General features: G+C 39.4%; 1 protein-coding gene and 1 pseudogene across 4 annotated transcripts in view; one reads left to right on the forward strand and one right to left on the reverse strand.

The window, feature by feature from the left end:
- SBF2 (SET binding factor 2) overlaps positions 1-20,744 on the forward strand; it is a 416,533-nt gene that overhangs the window by 80,407 nt on the left and 315,382 nt on the right. The window lies entirely within an intron of this gene.
- LOC118759242 (mortality factor 4-like protein 1) lies at positions 6,189-10,497 on the reverse strand (annotated as a pseudogene).

Here is a 20,744-nt window from a genome sequence, read left to right on the forward strand (position 1 = left end):
CCATTGTTTTATATCTTTCTTATAAAACATGTGGCATGTGATAATTAACTAGTTTTGAGAATTAGTTGTTAAAAGGAAATTGTGAGTGATACAGAAATCACACCTACAGTAATAACAATAGATGGATGTCAATATTAAGAGGAGTTGAAATTGCTCATTAATGAAAATGTCAGTTATTTAACATTTTTTATTATTATTTTGTTTTATGACAGTTTAATAGGCACTGGGGTTTCCTCTCCCTCTCCCCATGTGATTTCTCCTCCAGTTTAACAATGGGTTTCTTTTGTGAACCAAGTTCGTCATGCTGCCACTGAAATGTCTCCCAAAAATGCAGGCATAGACAGTGTCGGAGAATCCAACATCTAACCATCGGGACATTATCAGCTATCTCACTGTGAGCCCATCCTTGTACTGTATGCATAGAGACATACTTCTCTGTCTCCACCTATGAATATATCAATTTCTGCTACACTTCCATTATGTATCCCCTTAAATATGAGTCCTTGCTTTAGCCAACTTATTTGATTAGCTAATTACCTATTGTATAGTTTATCACTTCTGTAGAATTGTGTGAGCAGAAATTGTTCTTATATCCAGGACAAACCAGCTCTGTGTAATAGTAATAATGTTTGGATACCACTTTATGTTTTGAAAGATTCTAAAGAGGCTGTTTAAACAACTTTATAAGGAGAGGAATGCTTTTCAAAGTTGTCAGTGGGTATATGGGATCTTGTTGTCATTCTACCTAATTGTTTGGAAAACAAGGAACTACAAGTGGTTGCCAAATGAGTGACACAATGCCAAAAGATATTCTGTTTAACACTGAAGAATCTTTTTGCAGGTAGATTAGTAGGCTATACTATGAACAGCTTTAGAAGTGTAAAGTATGAGGTGTACATACATCGTTGAATAGGCACATTTTCATGTATAACTTTGAATGTTAGAGATCATGCATTTCAAAATACAAGGATGAGTGTAATACACAAATGTGTTCTCTTCTGAGGAAAAAGTCAACCTTCAACCTAGAAAGTTGGGAGGAACCTTTTAGTTGTCTAGTAATCTTAAAAGAAGTGCTGACTGGTGTTTCTATAATGATCTCATCCCAATTCCAGAAAGTTTAAGTCATATGTGATCATTAATACATTAAGTAATTGCTCCAGTTGTGCCTTTATACTTATTTGGCTGTTTAACCTCCCAGTTCATGCCTCCTCTTGTTTTTAGTTGGCAGTTGACCTTTTAATGCAACTGCTGAATAACTCCCATCACATACCTGCCATACATGAAGAATGTTCCTTAAAGAAAATTTTCTTTGATGTTTTGTTCAGGTGCAAAGGTGGGGGGAAACTCTTATTTTAAGATTTTTTAAAGATTTGTTTTATTGTTTTTTTTAATTGGGAAGTCAGATATTCAGAGAGGAGGAGAGAGAGGAAGATTTTGTGTCCATTGATTCACTCCCCAAGTGGCCGCAATGTCTGCAACATGAGCCAATCCGAAGCCAGGAGCCCGGAGCCTCTTCCATGTCTCCCACATGGGTGCAGGGTCTCAAGGCTTTGGGCCATCCTCGACTGCTTTCCCAGGCCACAAGCAGGGATCCCTGCTGGATGGGAAGTGGGGCTGCCGGGATTAGAACCGGCATCCATATAGGATCCCAGCATGTGCAAGGCAAGGACTTTAGCCTTTTCTAAGCCTCTGTACCAGGCCCAGAAACTCATTTTAAAGCAGAATTTAGATTATCAATTATTTTTCAGTGAAACATTTTTTTTGTGAATAGCATTTTCTTTAGATATTGCAACATATACTGTCAGCCTGTTTTTTTTTTTTTCTTATTTTTGATGATATTTACACAGTTAATTTCAGTGGGAAGGGTTGAGGACTAGGGGAAAGCAGGTGAGACCACTATTTCCACACCTTCCTTATCTGAGAGGAGCGGGAAGACAACTGTTGTAGTACACAAGGATGGAGAATGCCCAACTGATGTCATCCCATGGTCCCTGACATGGAGCATGTTCCAATTGTTCTATTCAAGTGGTTTTGATACTTCTGATATTCTGTTTATCTCACAGAGCCAAGGATGAGGATATCCTTCCCATGTCCATTGGCTGAGATGGTTCATCCCAGAATCTCCATTCGCCCAGAAATTTGCTGTCAAGCTTCTCGGGTAGTTGAACAATTTGTTCTGCCCTCCTTCCTCTGCCATGGTGCCATATGTCCTCTGCAGGCTCCAATGGACTGCCTGAACCTCCAGGTGCATCTAGGTATGCTGTCCCTGCAGTAACTGAGGAGACTCCTGTCAGACACATGCACTCCACTGTCAGATCACAGGTCCTTCCACTGTCTCCATTGTTGGAGTTCAGAGTCCAGCAGTTCAGTTGGTGAGACCCTCAAAGAAATCTTGTCTTTGTGATCCCATGATCTGATTCCTGTGTGTGCACACCATTATGGGGTTTGGCTCATTCTGTTACCTACATCGGCCTACACACACACTGAAAATTGTAATCACTAGGTCAGATCTATCTCCAGCCCCATCTCTTATGTAAACCAATGGGTGCTACAGCCCAGCTCTACCCCACCCACCACATGCTTAGTCCCCACATACACCATTGGGAGCTGCAACCCAGGCAATAATAACTCACACTTGGTTGACCCCCAGCCCTGGTTCCTGTGCCTGCTCGCAGGTACAGCAGACGTGTCTGGTCCATACCACATCCCATTCAGCTCTCATACACATCATTTGGCATTGAAACCTGACTCAACCCAACCGACTCCACCTTCCAGCCCACACTCATGCCATTGGGTGCCACCACTTGTCTAGCTAGGCTCGCTCCCAGTCCTGGTTCTTGTATTCATCAATGGGAACTGCAGTCCATCATAAAAGTGCCTACAGTTTTCCAACTGGGCCCACTCACTACCCCAGATCTTGTATTCTTCAGGTGATTCTACAGTCTAATTGACAGGATTTTCCTCCAGTCTCAGTGCTTGCTAGCTGATGCTGCAGCAAAGCTAATCAGCCTGCTCTTACTCTGGCTCATGCCTGCACCAGGGGATACAGTATGTTACTCCAGCCTGGCTCTCTCCCTAACCCAGTTCATGTGCAGGCCAACAGGTATTGTAACTCTGCCCACCCTGGTCTACCCCCAATCCCAGCTCTTGTGCTCCTGTGCTAGGCTCGTACCACCATCCACATCTACAGATTTCACATATGCTGGTGGGTGCTGTGGCCCAATCTGGCATGGCCTGTCTCACCTTGACGTGCTAACAAATGCTGTGGCCTGTTTCATTGAAACAGTGAAACATTTTTAACTCATCAGCTTAAAAGCTACTTAAAAGTAGTGACAATAATGAATACACTTTCTGGGCCTAACCCTAAAGCCTCCTTTAAGAATGTCCATAGTCCCCTCAGTCATTGGTTATCCACCTGCAGAATATTGATTCAGGAGAACTTTTGAGTCTAGGGACTCGTAGATAGATTGTTGTTGAATCACTTATGTACAAGGCCATGTCTCCCTCTCCTAAATGGATTGTGACAGAAGAAAGATTTGTGATATACGTTACTGTACCTTTCATGGCAGATTATTACTCTGAATAATATGGAAATAGATGTTTTGGAGGTGGCTTACTACTGTAAGAAAATCATAAGACAGGTGATACTAGTTAAGGATTGACTATTTGGAAGCACACATAGCATATAGAAGGTTAGAAAATCAAGTCATGTCATTAATATTTGATAAAAAGTTTTACTCTTGCTAACTTGAAGATCATACCGTATTTCTGCCAAACTTGATGCTTTAGGAAAAGAATTTGTTTGGAGTGTTTGTTGGTTGTCATTGTATTAACCTTACTAATGTAGTAAAGAAAAAGAGAATTTAGAAAAGAACTTTTTGGTTTGCAGGAAAAAAATTGGAAACAAATTCAGAGTCATGTAATAAGTCAGAAAAATCAGTTGCTTGCAACTCTTCAAAAAAGGATACCAAACCCCCAAAATAAATATAAAAATTTTGAACAAAATGGGCCATGTGAGACTTTTTAGTTAGACGTGTGGTTCAGCATTGCTACAAAGATCAGATTGAGATACTTAACTTTTTTCTGAAGTTAAGGAAATGTGGGAATCATGAAGAAAAGCAATGAAGAAATAAAGCAGATTTTAGAATCATACAAAAGGAAGAATTAATTTGATTATTGGCTGACAGAAGGCCACAATGCTGTTGATGGGGTTTTCTAACCAGAGAAACTGTATTTGGTTCTAGAAAGCATTTTGTGAGCCCTAAGAGCCATCCTAATCCAGAAAAGTGAGAGGGTGTGTGCTTCTCAAAACCAGCTTTGTGCCAAAGGAACTTAGTTTCAGAGAGGACCTGTAGAGAGTGGAGCCAGGAGACATGGAAAGCAAAGACAAGGCCATATCTCCCAGCAATTATAGTTAAGGGCTTCTCTACAAGTTCATCCGTTCATGTGCTACCTAGATCCAGTGGGATTTTGGAATGCTATAGATGAGTAACTACTTAATGTTTTCCATTCTTTGATTGTATGAATATGCATTTCCTTTCTCTCCTTATGGAATCTTTTTTTTTTCTTTTTTTAAAATAAGACAGGGGTTGACAAGACAAATCTTGTTTTAGGGCAGAAAATGTGGGACTACAACGAACACATTTTCACTTGTAAAGAATTGGTATAAACTGAGGATCTTAGATTTTGTTCTGAATGGAACCTTGGATAGTCTTCTAAGGGACAGCTTGAATATGTTCCCTATCTGGAAAGAAGAATAAAAACAATACATGTATAGTGAGTTAAATACAGATTGTGCCAGAGCCCAACTAGTTTCTCTGCTTTCTTTTCTCTCTCTCTAGGGTGTGTATGTGTGTGTGTGTGTATGTGTGTGTGTGTGTGTGTGTGTTTGAATCAGCAGCTAAATGTATTTTATGTGAATAATTTTTCATTTTAAAGATTTCTTTATTTTTATTGGAAAGGCAGAGTTACGGAAACAGGATGAGTGTGTGCAGTTACATACATTGAATTGAACCTTTGGCATTAAGAATTAGAACATCTTGTCATAGTATTAACACATATTACAAAAATATAATTTATCAACAAAGATACATTAAGGCAAATATATTAGTACATATTTTAAAAGTGTATAGTGTAAAAGAAATAGAACCACAAAATTCAAAAGAAGTATTGTCAGCCAGGCAGTATAACACTGTCCAGCGTGTCCCTCTGTTGACTGTTGGCCATCACTAAATACACTGGTAGCAACTTTGAAATGAAAAAAATTTTAACAACCCCTTTGATTTTTTTCTGTTTAAAATCAAACAGAAAGCCCCGGCACAGTAGCCTAGAGACTAAAGTCCTTGCCTTGTATGCACCAGGATCCCATATGGGCACTGGTTCTCATCCCGCTGCTCCACTTTTCATCCAGCTCTCTGCTTGCAATCTTGGAAAGCTGCAAAGGATGGATGGCCCAAAGCCTTGGAATTCTGCACCTGTGTGGAAGACTCAGAAGAAGCTCTTGGCTTCGGATTCTTTCAGTTCAAGCCATTGCGGCCACTTGGGAAGTGAACCAGCAGGCAGATCTTTCTGTCTCTCCTTCTCTCTGTAAATCTGCCTTTCCAATAAAAAAATAAATATATCTTTAAAAATCAAACAGAAAACAAATATAGTTCTTTTATATACTAAAAATTTATAGTATTTATACAAGAGAAGGACAAGAACAAAGATGCAGCGTCCAGTGTGGTGGCTCCTCAGGCTAATCTTCTACTTGTGGTGCTGGCATCCCAGATTCAAGTCCTGGCTGCTCCACTTCCCACCCAGCTCCCTGCTTATGGTCTGGGAAAGCAGCAGAGGATGACTGAAGTCCTTGGACCCCTGCATCCACCTGAGAGACCCAAAAGAAGATGATCCAGGTTCTTGGCTTCTGATTGGCTCAGCTTCAGGTGTTAACAGCTGTCTGAGGGGTGAACCAGCAGATGGAAGATTTTTTTTGTCTCCCCTCTCTGTGAATCTGCCTTTCAAATAAAAATAAATATTTTTAAACAAGAGCAGAGACATTAATATGAGTGAGTGTGCCCCTCACATGGTTTTCCTATGGTACTCAGAGGAGCCACTGTATATTCACTAAGCATGCCTGTGGACTTCTTTGGCAATAACTGTTGCAAATCATGAGTTACCCTTCATCACTGAAGCCATGCTCTTCTCATCTAGAGATGTACAGGGCAACCTTGTTTAATTTGCACATATCCTAACAGTGGGTGTGGTGGGTGTGGTGCTCCACACACCTGGGCCATGTGTGCGTCAGGATGCTGCTTGAGGACTTGCATGTGCTGTGGTCTCAGAGGGGTAGAGCAGTGGAGAGCCACTAATACTGAAAGTATTTTTCTTTAATCCCTGCCACAACTTCATTAACAGCATACTAGTTTATATTTGTGTTTCCACAAGATTTCTTGTAATTTTCCCCCAAATGAATCTGCATTTTTGGCAGGAAGATGAGAGTCTTTTTAGGTGTGGCAATTGATTCCCAGTCATAAATAAGCTGTAGTTTTAGCTCCTCAGGAATCTTGACCATAACTTCCACTCCAAACGTGAATGTCTTCATTTTCACCAGTAGGATCTGTGCAGGCCCTTTGCTTTCTGAAGAGGCTGCAGGGTCTCACTTCCTGTCACCAACTTCATTTCCAGGTGTTTTCTATTTTGCTTTCACGCCTACGTTTTTCTGCTGTAAACCAGATGTCTTCTTTCCTGGAGCAGCTGCACTTGTCTTCCCCTCTGTGTGCTGCTCCTCATTGGCTTTTTGAAGTTCTCTCTGCTACATATTTCAGCACTCTGCTCTCTGGAACTTACTCATCCCAATTTTTATTTCAACCACTGTAATGCATGAAATCTTTCATTTGTTTGACCTTTATAGCAGTCTTTGCACACTTTGCATCATAAAAAGAGGCCTATGAAAGCACTAAACTTACTCATTCTCCTGAAATGTAGGTTTTGGGCCCTGCTTGGGTACTATTAATTAATTAATTTTCAATTATTTTTTTGCCAGGCCCTTTATTTATGTTTTCAGACACTCTACTCTTTATTGTTTACATCAAATTTGGTGGCTTAATTCAGAAATTTATAGCCATGACAGTGCTGGGAGATAAGGTACTGCATTTGAGGCAAGCTTGTATGACTTACTGCTCACTAGGAAAATCTGTGTGAGTAGCCAAGTGCACATGTGAGGGGATTTCAAAAAAGCCCCTGGGAAAACAGAATTAAAAGATGCATTATGCTACTGTAAAACATCTTGAAATTTAAGTCTACAAAAAATTCACAGAAATGGATGAGACAATCTGCACACAGGTTTTAAAATCTTTTTGCAACAAAATTCTTTTAATCTCATTTTTAAAAATAATTAATTTATTTTATTCTTGGTGATGATTACATAATTGAGAAGGATGTACACCCAAGTGGACCAGTAAGACTAGGGTGGGAAGGAATGAGGAATGGAGGAAAGTAGTTTTGAAAGTTGTTTCCAATTCCTTTTTCCCCCCCTGTATCTGGGGGCAGGGTAAGAGAAGGGGAGAGGGCAGCTCCCAGCAATTGAGCACCATTTATAAGTGATTCGCTGCTATCTCCTTTTCCCACCACCCATATTACTTTCCTATACTCTCTATTCCACCCAACTCAGTATCACATGTTCCTTCAGGCTGCTAGCTCTACATTGTGGGCTACAGTTGCCTGCATCCCTGAATGTTGTGCTTCTGTTGTAAAATAATGACATTTAGGTTATTTGTTACAACTGTAAACTTGTACTAATTTTATTTAGTATTTTCGGCCTTTTTGATTTGATAATTTTAATTTTTAATTAGTGCTTAACAGATTCAGTGTGAGTTATAGATACAATTCTAATAACACAATTATATTCCTGTCCTCCTTCTCCCTTTCTCTTTTTTGTAACTTTTGAGATAATATATTTTAAATTTACGCATAAAAGGCTTAATAATTCACTCTATTGTTTCCTTTACAAAAGTTTCTGAGTTTGGTACAGTCGCATGGGTTGAGTTTTGTTTTTGTTACCTGTGCTTTGGGGGTTTTGTTCAAGAAGTTGTCACCTACACCCGTGTCTTTGAGTGTTTCTGCCTCTGTTTTCTTCCCATAGCTTCATAATCTCAAGTCTTAAATTTAGGTCATTGTTCCATCTTGTTATCTCATGTTTGTTAATGTGTATCATTTCCTACCAAAAAAAATGGATTCCAAAGGCTTTATTTCCTTAAAAACTAGTGTCATTTTAATGTGTAAGTTATTGTCTCATTGAAGGATTTTGAAGGAAACAAGCTAGATTTCTAAAAATTTTTATTTAAAAACCAGACACACATACGCATACACATGCCCAAGCGCTAAGACTTTGGCAGCCAGTGATGCATCTGCTTGTTTCCTCCCCAACCAACAATCAGGAATGGATCAGGCTGAAGCCAGGAACTGAGGAATTCAACGTAGGTCTCCACTGTGAGTGACAAGGGCCTATGTGCTGGAGCCATCACCTGCTGCTTTCCAGGGTACTTGCTAGCAGGAAACTGGAGTGGGAGGAAGAGCCACAACTTGAACTCGGGCACTCTAGTGCAGGTGTAGACACTGCAAATAGTATTTAACTATTGTGCCAAACTCCTATCCCACTAGATGGTTTGTATTATAGAAAAAAGAAAAACCCTGCAGTTTGAGTAGTAACATATTCCCTATATCATTAAACAAACCTGGCCTTGTTCATTGTTTTACTGCTTCTGTGGATTAATTTGCGGTAATGATAGTAACCAGTGTTACTTTCTGTAATTGTATATAGTTTCATATGGCATAAAATCTCAGGTTTACAGCAGATTTCTCCCTGCTGTGTCATTCCTTTAGAAGCAAAAATGTATTTAATTGCCTAACATATACATGCCTAATTAAGGATAAGGATGTAATGCATCAGTATTCTGTAGAGTAACCAGAGGTTACCGGCAGCAATTTAAGAAGGGGAATACTCTCACAAGTACGGGCTTTATAGATGGCTGGATATGTATTTGATATTTGCTTAGTAGTATCTACCATTGTGAATTCAACCTGTGTTTTAGAGATTTTCTGAAAGTGTTGGTGACAGTTGCATATGTTATTATTTAATTGCAAAGTGTCACCTTTTTTAGAACATTATCCTCTTTATAGAAATTGCAATTTATATTTTTACAGCTGTCAAAATCATTTCTGAATATGAACAGTTCCCAGAACTTCTAAGTGAGATAGTTGTATTGGTTGAGTAAAATCAGTCCAAAAGTTTGGTTTTAGGGTAAATGCTAGTAGCACAGCATTATAACCTATCATTTGTTTTATTAACATATCAGAAGATGTCATTTCTGTCAAGAATAGACACTTTATGCCAATTGTATTAGAAGCTTTCTTTTAGGAAATAGTATACAATAACTTGTAATTTTAGTAGATAGAAGAAAAATGTTTTGTTCAATATTAATAGCTTTGAAAGAAATTTATTCTTAGAGTTTGTGACTTTCTTGATGTAAGACATATTCTACAGTGATCCCAATTTTTATGTTAGTTGTGAGAATTAGGTCTTATACACAATGCAGGAGGAGCTGATAACAGTACCCTTGAGTATTGAAAAATAAAATGTCAAGCTCTTGCAGGTAGGAAAACTGATTTATATCGAAATGGAAGATGCAAAATAAAAATAAGTAACCCAATTTCAAGTATAGAACTGGTTATATATTGAAAATGCTGAGAAATTGTGTCATTCATGTCTGTGACAGAGGTTACTCTTATGCTAATGATATTGATTTCAACATTTGCTTCCATCTCCGATTTTCAGTATTAGCAATAAGAGAATTCTTAACAGAAATCTTTCGGGAAGACTTTTCTAAGGAAGTATGTGGAGTTACAGGCTATGAGCTTAAACAGGATAGACCATCCTGTTCTGCTCCAGGAAGTCAGATTGAACGTCTGCAGTCGCAGAAAACTTCCATGTAGAATATTAGGGATCTTCAGAGTGGCAGAGATGATAGGATATGTATATAGATATATGAGAAAGAATTTATTAGGGAATTGACTCACATGATTATAGTAGCTGAGAAGTCTTTGAACAGTGTCTGTTGGCTAGAAACTCAGGGTTGTTGCTGGTACGGCTCATCAATTAAACCCAGTTCAAATCCAGAGAAGCTGGTGATGTAACTCAGAGTTCAGTGCTGAAAGTCTAGGACCCAGAGAGGTACTGGTTGAACTCCTGGAATCCAAAACAAGTCTGGAGTTCAGATGTTCCAAGCAGGAGACATGTGTTTTCCCTGTTTCTTAGTTTAGGATCTCATGACTACGGCTCTCCCAGGCTACTATTGTACGTTGATAGCTCTGTAGTTAGGAGGTCTCTGTGATAGACCCACTCGTGGCATCATTAGGTCTTGTCATTGTCCAAATGGGACTGTCTGTGTCAGTGCTGCCTTTTGAGTCAGGCCTCTGCTTGGTTCTCGGGCCTTTCTTTGAAACAGTGATTGGCACCATGACCAGATGGTTCTTCCAGAGTCAACATGAAGTGGCAGCCAAGGCCTGTTGCTGTCTCCCTTTGGAGCAGCTACTCAGGCTGTCCCTGGACCCTTTGGCATGACTGCAGCTACCTCAGAATGTTGCACTGAAAAGCAGGGAGTAAAATCTCAGGACAATAAGCCCTAGGACATCCTGACCCTTCTTTGAAACTACCGTGCCTAGGCCTCTGCCTGTAATGGAAAAGGCAATCAATCTTAGAGACTCCCGAGAAGCCCTTTGGTTAATTTTCTCTCTGTCCTGATGCAAAGTACTTGTCTTCTTTGTATTGGTGCTAATCTCTTTAGAAATTGGTTGCTGGGTCAACCCTTGTTTATCCTTCCCTCTGTTTTTGGTTAGTCTGTAAATTTTCCACATATTTCTTTTCAGCTTCCCTTGTAATTATACATTTGCCATTAGGCCACACAGTTTCTCCCAAATCTTAATGTTTGCAGTTAAAAGTGAACAAGAAGCAGTCTGAATGGTTTGCTATTCGCAAGTTTTCTTCTGCCAGTGCCACCCCCTTACTACTCCCTTCCCAGCCCCTGCATGCCTTTTTAAAAGGTTATTCTTAAGTCCAGGTCATGGCCATAGTTCAGCCAAATTATTTGCAGTGATGTGACTGAGTGCCTTTAGTACAGTTTCCAATAGAATATTCTTCATTCACTATCTGTAAGACCACTGATGGATCTCTAAGATGTTCTAACTCTTCTCTAATCTTGTTTTTTTTTTTTTTATGTAACACATGCTGTTTAATTATTGTTTTTATCTTTATTTTTTAGAATACAGTTCCTTAGGCTTGGGAATTTCCCCTCTATTCTCCCCTTGTAATTTTGCTTCCCACCCAGACTGCTTCCCCTATATTATTACATTAGTATAGTTCTTCAGCAGCAGTCACAAGTCCATCATTCTGCTATTTAAGTGTTTCATGACATTGTAGGTATAAACAGTGGCAGAAAGTCCAGCATTATGTTGTTAAGATATATTTAACAGTTTCAGTGGGAGCCATCTTTTTTTCAGGAGTAGAGATGCATACTGCACTGTATCTTCACTTCTTGTTACACTAGTCTCCATTAGATAGTTTGTCTAGGTGAACATACATACATATTTATGTGTACATCTATTGATCTTGTATTTTTTATGAAGGTTCCCTTATATCAGATAATGCATACTTGTCATTTTGGGATTGGCTTATTTCACTGAGCACAATGGTATTTAGTTGGGACCATTCTGTTGCAAATGATAGAATTTTACTTTGTTTAATGACTGAGTAGTATTCCATGAAGTTGATGTACTACAGTTTCTTTATCCATTCTTCTATGGGCATCTAGGTTGTTTCTACATCTTTACTATTGTATATTGTATTGCTGTAAATACAGAATTACAGGTCACTTTCTCATATGCAGGTTTCATTTCCTTTGAATTTATTCCTGGAAGTGGGATAGCTGGATCATATTGTAGATCAGTTTTCAGTTGTTTTAACACTCTTCCATGCTGACGTCCATAGTGGCTATACTAGCCTACTGTCCCACCAACAGTGGTTTGGTGTAGCTTTTCCCCCGACATCTATGCCAACAGGTGTTATTAAAAGATTTCGGGGTGGAGAACAACTTCACTGGACTACTGTGGAGCTTTTTTTTTGCATTTCCCTAATAGCTAGGGATCCTGAGCATTTTTTATTGTGTCTTAGTCGTCTAAATTTTGTCTTTTTTTTGTAGTCCTTACTAGCTCCCTATAGTGTCCCATTTATAGCATTCTCAGCAATGTCTTGTCTACTGTTCCAAATTTTGCAGCTCCTGCCCATTACAGTTTCAAAAAACCTCAATATTTTCAGGTATTTTTTAATTAACAATAGCCCTGATTCTTTCTGAATCTATGTCTTGTTGAAAATAATATTATTACAGACTGGATAATTTATAAACAAAGGATTTATTTGGGTTTAGGATTCTCATGCAAGATTGAAGGGTTGCATATGGAAATGACCTGGTGGGAGAGTCCTAGAGAAGTACATCGTATCACACGGCAGAGGCAGGGAGTAAGCATGTACATGAATGCTCTGGTCTTTCTCCTTTAGAAACTTAGCATTGTTCAGCCATGATATCCTTTCTTACAACTGTGACTGAGCCTAATTACCTCTCCAAACCATAATTGGAATGTTTTTCCATGATCTTTAATATCATGTATCAGGATTAAGCTCCAGCATGAGTTTGAGAGTGATTAATTCATACTCCTAATATAGTACATAATTTTTGATGAATGAATATAAGTTTTGCACAAGGTTTATGATGATAGTTTTTAAGGTGATTTATTCATTTTTCAAAAAATAAATTTATCTGAGCATTGTATCCATCCCTGCTATGTCTGCAATGCTGAAGTCAGAAGCCAGGAGTTTATTCCATTCTGTAAGGGTGGCAGGGATGCAGTCACTTAAGTTATCATAGTTGCCTCCCTAAGCCTGCATTAGCAGGAAGCTGGAATTACGACAGAGCCTGGAGTTGAAGCCAGGCACTGTGATACAGGACCAGGCATTCGAACAGGTGTCTTTACTCCGACACCAGATGCTCATTCCTTAAAGTTACTTTAGAGACACTTAGAGAAACCATCCAGGATTCCCTTTATGTTAAGGATTTGCATTCCTACCTTTACTCTAGTATTTGTAAGGAGAACTGTGAAATTGATAGTTATAGCTCAGTAAAACAAAGATATCAAGTATTTTATCAAACTGCAATTCTGATCAGGACAGTAAGAAAGTGTAATGGGTTTTGGAAGAGATAATTCCTGAGGTTTGTCTGTACTGATACACTTATGGCATTAGCTAAAAGAATCAGATCCTTTTTTGTTGTAAAATAATTACATGCTTATAATTCATTCCAGAAAAGAAGCTCTGGAGGGAGAATGGAGATCAAAACCAGTAAGCACAAAAAGCTTTGTGTGGAATTGACATTTTCTATTGTTGCCTTCCCTAAGCTTGATGGTTCAAAAATACTCCCATGGGGGCTCAGTCTGCATTCAGTTCGAGGTTAATAGTGTTTTACAGTAACCTAGCTTGCTACTATTCCTATGCATCAGGGAACACTATAATAAAACTCTTCAAAAATCAGATAATAATGCTGTAGCCTTTACATGGATTCTGTGCTTTCATTCATAAGTTAAATTTAAGTTTTGGTAAAAGAAGATTGTCCCATCCAGCAGGACAGTCAATGGGGGTCGCAACCAACCTAGGAGAGAATGAAGGGACAAGAGACACAAAGAATGGACAGCAAGACAGTAGGTCTGATCAAGCTGTCAGTTTATTGATTTCGACTGAGGGTTTTTATATTCTTCAGTAACTAAGGCTCAGGGAGGGAAGGAGAAACTGGCTGTTTCCTGTATTCACAATATTTCTTCTGACTGCAAGTTGTGTACATATTACTCAGTTTTCAGCCAACACCAACTAGGTATCTAAAATTCAGTTGAAGTGTGAATATTCAGCTTAATGTTTAAGAGAGTACCTGAATTTCATGTCTTGCTCTGGGTTCCTGATTCCAGATTTCTACCAATGTATATCTTGCTAAGCAGAGGGTTTGGTTCAAGTGATTTGGTCCGTGCCATTGGTAAGGGAGACTCAGTTCGAGCTTTGAGCCTGCCCAGCCCTGGTTGTTGTGGGCATTTGGCAGAATAATAAATAGATGGGAGTTTTTCCTGGCCTGTGTCTTTGTGTGTCTGCTCCACAAATAAGTGCAATTTTAAGCATCCCATTTATTCTGAAAGTATTTTTGTAGAGTTAGCACAGATCCCACAGGTTAACGTCTCAGTCCTACAAGATTTTGCCTCTATCCTTTGGATGGCAAACCCAGGTTCAGGTTGTCACTTGTATTTCTGATCCATTTGCTGTGTATTCGAGGGTCCTGTGAAGCTATCCTCAGGTTTGAGTATTTGCTGGAAGAGATCTCAGAACTCAGGGAAACATTGCTTCTGAGTACTGCATTATTATAACAGATAAAACTTGAGGCAGGAAAAGGTAAGTGATGCACCAGGATATGGCAGAGGGTCACAAAGCTTCCATGACCTTTTCAGGAACCCCACATCCTGGCTACGCTGTATGGTCACCAACCTGAAAGCTCTCAGATCCTGTCCCTTAAAGAGGCTTCAGTGCTTACACATGTTTGATTCAATCAGTCGCAACCATTCAAGTGCTCAATAGCTTCATGTTCTTGGTGACTGTAATGTTCGATAGCAGAGAAATAGAAGAAGTCCATTGTTACAGAAAATGCTGTTGGGTGACAGTGATCTAATTCTAGAGAACAGTGGCCAAAGACTCCTCCATAATCTGGTTTATAACCTTTCAGAGAGACAGGCCTGCCAGAGCGATATTTATGATAGAATACTCAGTAAATATTTGTTGACTTACTGAATAAATGAAAAATTTAGTATTTTTCTAAATTAGGTAATTTGCAATACTTAGATATACTAAAAATCACACAATATATACCACTTCCCAAACGAAATTTTTGATTGTCAATTCCTGAGGTAGTAATAGTTTAAATATAGGTAATTTACATCTCCAGTAGAACTCTATTATTATATTAGCTAGTGGTTTCTAAGCATTTTCCATGAGAACATTTGGTTGCTGGGTAATTTCTTTTAAAGATTCATCTATTGTTATTGGAAATAAAGATATACGGAGAGAAGGAGATACAGAAAGATCTTCCATCTTCTGGTTCACTCCCCAAGTGGGCCCAACGGCCAGAACTGAGCCAATCTGAAGCCAGGAGCTTCCTCAGGGTCTCTTGTATGAGTGCAGAATCCCAAGGGTTTTGGCTATCCTGTGCTACTGCTTTCCCAGATCATAAGCAGGGAGCTAGATGGGAAGTGGAGCAGCCGTGATACAAATCGGCACCCATGTGGGATCCCAGAACACAAAGGGCGAGGATTTAGCCACTAGGCCATTGCACTGCCTCCTTCTGGGCAAATTTTGTTGTAGAGAATATGAAAGTTTACAAGGAATGCTTAGACATGGAACATTAAACCCAAGCACAGCAGAACTTAATGTTTTTGAAAGATCATGGAGGATACATCAACACAGACCATTCCCTGGGTCCTGTACGACATTGCATTAAAAAAATTGCTACTGGGCAAGGAGGCATGGCCTAGCGGCTAAAGTCCTCGCCTTGAATGCCCCGGGATCCCATATGGGCGCTGGTTCTAATCCCGGCAGTCACCTGCTTCTCATCCAGCTCCCTGCTTGTGGCCTGGGAAAGCAGTCGAGGACAGCCCAAAGCCTTGGGACCCTGCACCCGCGTGGGAGACCTGGAAGAGGTTCCTGGTTCCTGGATCGGTGCGCACCGGCCATTGCGGCTCCCTTGGGGAGTGAAACATTGGATGGAAGATCTTCCTCTCTGTCTCTCCTCCTCTCTGTATATCCGGCTTTTCAATAAAAGTGAATAAATCTTTAAAAAAAACTTGCTACTTTACAGGCTATGGTCTCTGATAATTGTGGACTCAAAAATCATTCTTACTCAATACAAAAACCAAGCACTTTAGGTCTTTTTGAATACATGTTTAAAAAATTAAGAAAAATAAAAAGAAATGAAAGAAATTATTGACTAAAAATGTGCAACATATAAAAAATTTTGAGATGCAGCTAAAAGAGTATTGAGAAGGAAACTTATAATACTAAATTCTTACAGAGGAGAAGAGAAAATGTCTTAAACTATTAGTGTAAAGTCGTCTGTAAAACTAAGGAAGAATCTCCAAATTAGAAAAAAAGGAAAAACAGACTGAGAAGAATGAAATAAATACTAAACACAAGAGCAGAAATCAGTGAAGTTGAAGCTAGAAAAAAAGAAAAATTAGTTAAGTGAAAGGTGGCTTTTTGAAGGGTTCATACAACTAATAAACCCCATAGTAAGACTGACAAAAACAGAGATGTTTAGTATACAGAAATCTAATAAAAATGGTCAGTGTAACAGAGTCTGTTAGCACGAAGTCTGCAGTCATCACATGGTTATTAACAATACTATTAAGTAACTTTGTGCCCATGCAATTAATGAGTTAGTTTAAGTGAACTAGTGATTCAAAAAATATGAACTACTACAATTTACCCAATGTTACATTATTTGAATAACCTCATAACTCTTAGGAAAATGGAATTCTTTTAAAATCAGTTTATTTAGTTACTTGAAAAAATGGCATGACAAGAGAAAAGAAATTCTCCATCTGTTGGTTCATTGCACGAATGGCTGTAACAGCTCGAGTTGGGCCAGGCTGAAAGCAAGTGCTTGATATTCCGTCTGAGTCTGCCATGGGGGCGGCAGAGACCCAAGCACTTGGAATTAGAGTATCTAAAACAATTTAGAAAAACTGAGAAGAATCATTGTACTTGATATTAAGATTGATATAGCTATGGTAATTGAACATGTGAGGTGTTGATAGAAGGATACTAAAAGAAAAATGACTATTCACAGCATTACTGGCACAGAATATGTGGGATATCCATACCAAGCAGTTTTCTGCAGATATCAGCTGGTTGTCCTGCAGTTTAATTCAGTTCTCACACTATCTGGGGACCTCATAAGTTAGAAGCTCAGTCCCTTCATCTCATAGGCTATCACAAGTGCAGATATTACCTCGTTGTAGCAGTTCATGTTTTTAATTACTAAAATGAAATACCTAAGTTAAGATAAATCTTTCTTCATAAATAACCTGACTCCAGTGTTTTGGCGGTTCAAGGACTCATTTCTGATGGCCTTCTTTCTGGCAGAATCCCAACATATCATATGGTGAACACCCGGGATAGAGAACCGTACCACCACTGTGTGTGTCTGTGTGTTTCTAGCTTTTCTTATAAATCCACCAGGATTGAATCAAAGGGCTTTATTCCCTAATCACCTGGCCCAATCCTAATCATTCCCAAAGGTCTGACCTCTATAAACATCATAGTCAGAATATGTTTCCAGCCTCTTTTTTTTTAAAGATTTATTTTTATTTTATTACAAAGTCAGATATACAGAGAGGAGGAGAGACAGAGAGGAAGATCTTCCGTCCAATGATTCACTCCCCAAGTGAGCGCAAAGACCAGTGCTGTGCCAATCTGAAGCCAGGAACCAGGAACTTCTTCCGGGTCTCCCACGTGGGTACAGGGTCCCAAAGCTTTGGGCCGTCCTCGACTGCTTTCCCAGGCCACAAGCAGGGAGCTGGATGGGAAGTGGGGCTGCCGGGATTAGAACCGGTGCCCATATGGGATCCCAGTGCATTCAAGACGAGGACCTTAGCCACTAGGCCACGACACCGAGCCCCTCTTTTTTTTTTTTTTTATACTCAATGCAGACAAATTTTATTTCTAGTATTCAATCCATTGAGGATACACAGTTGAATTTATGAATGTAGAACTCAGTTATAAAGGTTGACTGTGTGTATATTATTTCCTTTATTACAAGTATGAGATATATGTCAGATCTTAGTGCTGAAAGTATTGTGCATTTTCTGAGGATAAGAATAGTGAATAGGAATATAGGGATATAACCACAGGATAACCGATTTAAAAAATTGAAAATTTGTACCAGCTATTGCTCATAATATTATTGTTAGTGAACCAAAAAATGTCACAGCATCCTCAAGTACAAACTTTAATCTAGAACAGGAACTGGGAAAGCCTTGTCCATCAGTCGAAACTATAAAATTACCCATTTTGTTTTTGCGGTTTTTATTTTTTTTCTCTTCGATTTTTTTTTATTGATTACATTGCATTATGTGACACAGTTTTATAGGCACTGGGATTCCCCTCCCCCACCCATTCCTCCACCTTATTATAATACCACAGTTCAAAATCAGTTGAGATTCTTCCATTGCAAGCATCTACCAAGCATAAAGTCCAGCATCTTATTGTCCAGATTAGTTCAACAGTTTCTTGGGGAGACCATCTCTGGTCTGAAGGTAGAACCGGCAGAGTATCATCCCAATCAATTAAAAGCCCCAACATTACGTCAGTAACAATTTATAATGTTATGGAATTAGTTGACATGGTATTGAGTATCCAATATGTTAAAAGAGAAAAAAAAAAGAATTCAAGTTCTGAATCACATCCTGTGACTTCTACATTGACATTTCAATTATTAGTTTATATACAACTGGGTTCTATACACCTTAAAATGGCTATAGATTGCTATTCAGCTGTCTCATGACTATTTTAATTTTAGTATTTAGCAGTTTATTGCGTTGAGGCATGATTTCACTGAACCTGGCTGTTTTTCGGGTAGTCTAACTCTATAACTCTAACTGGACATATGTCAACAGTTTAGGTGAACATTTTTTGGGAGGAGTGTGCAGAGAAATCTTCAATATCCCAGTGAGGAGTAACTAATCTTTGTGTCCCACCCAGTGAGTTATCAGTACATCTCCGCTGACCGTTTCCTGTCTGTTTCTAAGCTTTCCTTGTTGTTTTCTCTATTCTAGTTTTGTTTGTTTGTTTGTTTGTTTTGAGGGGTTTCTGGAGCACTCCTGATGGGTTATTACGAGAGGAGGTGGGGACCCAAAATTGGAAGCAGACAAGGACCAGAGAAAGCTCCTCTCCCTAGTCCTGAAGGAAGTTTACTGTTCTTCTGTTTCTGCGGACCGCTCAGGGATCCTGGTTGTTGTTCCAATGACCTTGGATCCTGCAAGGCAGGATTTGGGCTTCTTCCATCCCATGTGGTAGATCCAAATGGGAGTGGGTGACCTCAGAGTTCTTGGTCTCCGAAGGCACTCCATTTCCCCCTGGTCTCCTTGGCAGTAGAGATGTAGTCCTTGGTGCTCATACTGATAGTCCTTGGTGAGGATCTAGGAGTCTTCAGGTTTGGGATACAAGCCTCCTGTCCGCCTGCTCCACTCTGGGGTCCCCCCTGGTCTATGCGCATGACCTCCTGTTAAGAGGTTGTTAGGATTACTCCTGATTCCCCCTATATGCCTTTGTAGTTTTGCTATTGTCTGATGCTGATTCGAGTCTGTTGCCTATGAGTTACCAGTTATGATCCTGATAGGTTATACTTCCCGTCTTCCTCACACCTTCTAGGGTGAAGTAAGATTTCTCTGCTCTCCCTCCCCATTTCCAAGTATCATGGGGTCTTAAAAGTGCATTAGGTTTTACAATTCTTTGATGTAGATCATAAGCAATCTGACTCATGTCGATTGTTGGTTCATTGGTTACTTCACAATATCTTATTGCATGAGATACAGGCTGTTTGGGGTTGAAATAATATTACTGTTTTTCAGATTGACATCATTTCATAATAGCCATATCAGTCACAACAACAACAACAACAACATCAGCAACAAATTATAGCACCCTGATAAAATAATGGCCACTGAGTAACCAACACATGCTTAACTAAAAGGAAACATAGAAGTCTCTTGGGAAAAATAATGCCACATGTACTTCATAAGCACGTGATGAATTCTACTAGAGGAAAGAGATTATTTGGAAGCAACCAAACTGGCATAAAACACATCAAAACATATGGTATACAGCCAAAAGAGCAAACAATAAAAAAAATAAAACAGTGTAGATTGGACTGTTGTAGTTACACTTTCCATGATGACTTCCTTATATGAGAGAGAATATATGGTATTTGTTCTTTTGTGATTGACTCATTTCACTGAGCATAATGGTTTCTAGTTGGGACCACCTGGTTTTAAATAGAATGGTATCATTCTTAATAGCTGAATAATACCCCATGGAGTAGATGTACCACAGTTTCTTTAACCACTCTTGCTTGGACGCACATCTGGTTTGTTTCCATGTCGTTGCTATTGTAGATTGTGCTGCTGTAAATATAGGATTACAGATCCCCTTCTCACATGCAGATTTCACTCCTTTTGGGTATATTCCCAGGAGCGGGATTGCTGGGTCATATGGCAGGTTTATGTGCAATTTTCCAAGCACTCTACGTACTGATTTCCACAGTGGTTGTACTAGCCTACACTCCCACCAGCAGTGAAGGAGGGTGCCTTTCTCCCCACATCCACGCCAGCAGGTGTTGTTTTTCGAGTTCTGAATGTAGGCCAGTCTCACTGGAGTTAGGTAGTACCTCAAGGTGGTTTTCATTTGTATCTCTCTGATGGCTAGGCAGCCTGAGAATCTTTTCATATGTCTGTTAGCCATTTGAACCTGTTCTTTTGAGAAATGTCTGTTCATTTCTTTTGCCCATTTTGTTACAGGGTTGGTTTTTTTTACTGTCCCTGGGTTTCTGAAGCTCTTTGTAGATCCTGGATGT

This window comes from Ochotona princeps, chromosome 4 (assembly GCF_030435755.1).
Source record: "Ochotona princeps isolate mOchPri1 chromosome 4, mOchPri1.hap1, whole genome shotgun sequence".
Taxonomy (NCBI): domain Eukaryota; kingdom Metazoa; phylum Chordata; class Mammalia; order Lagomorpha; family Ochotonidae; genus Ochotona; species Ochotona princeps.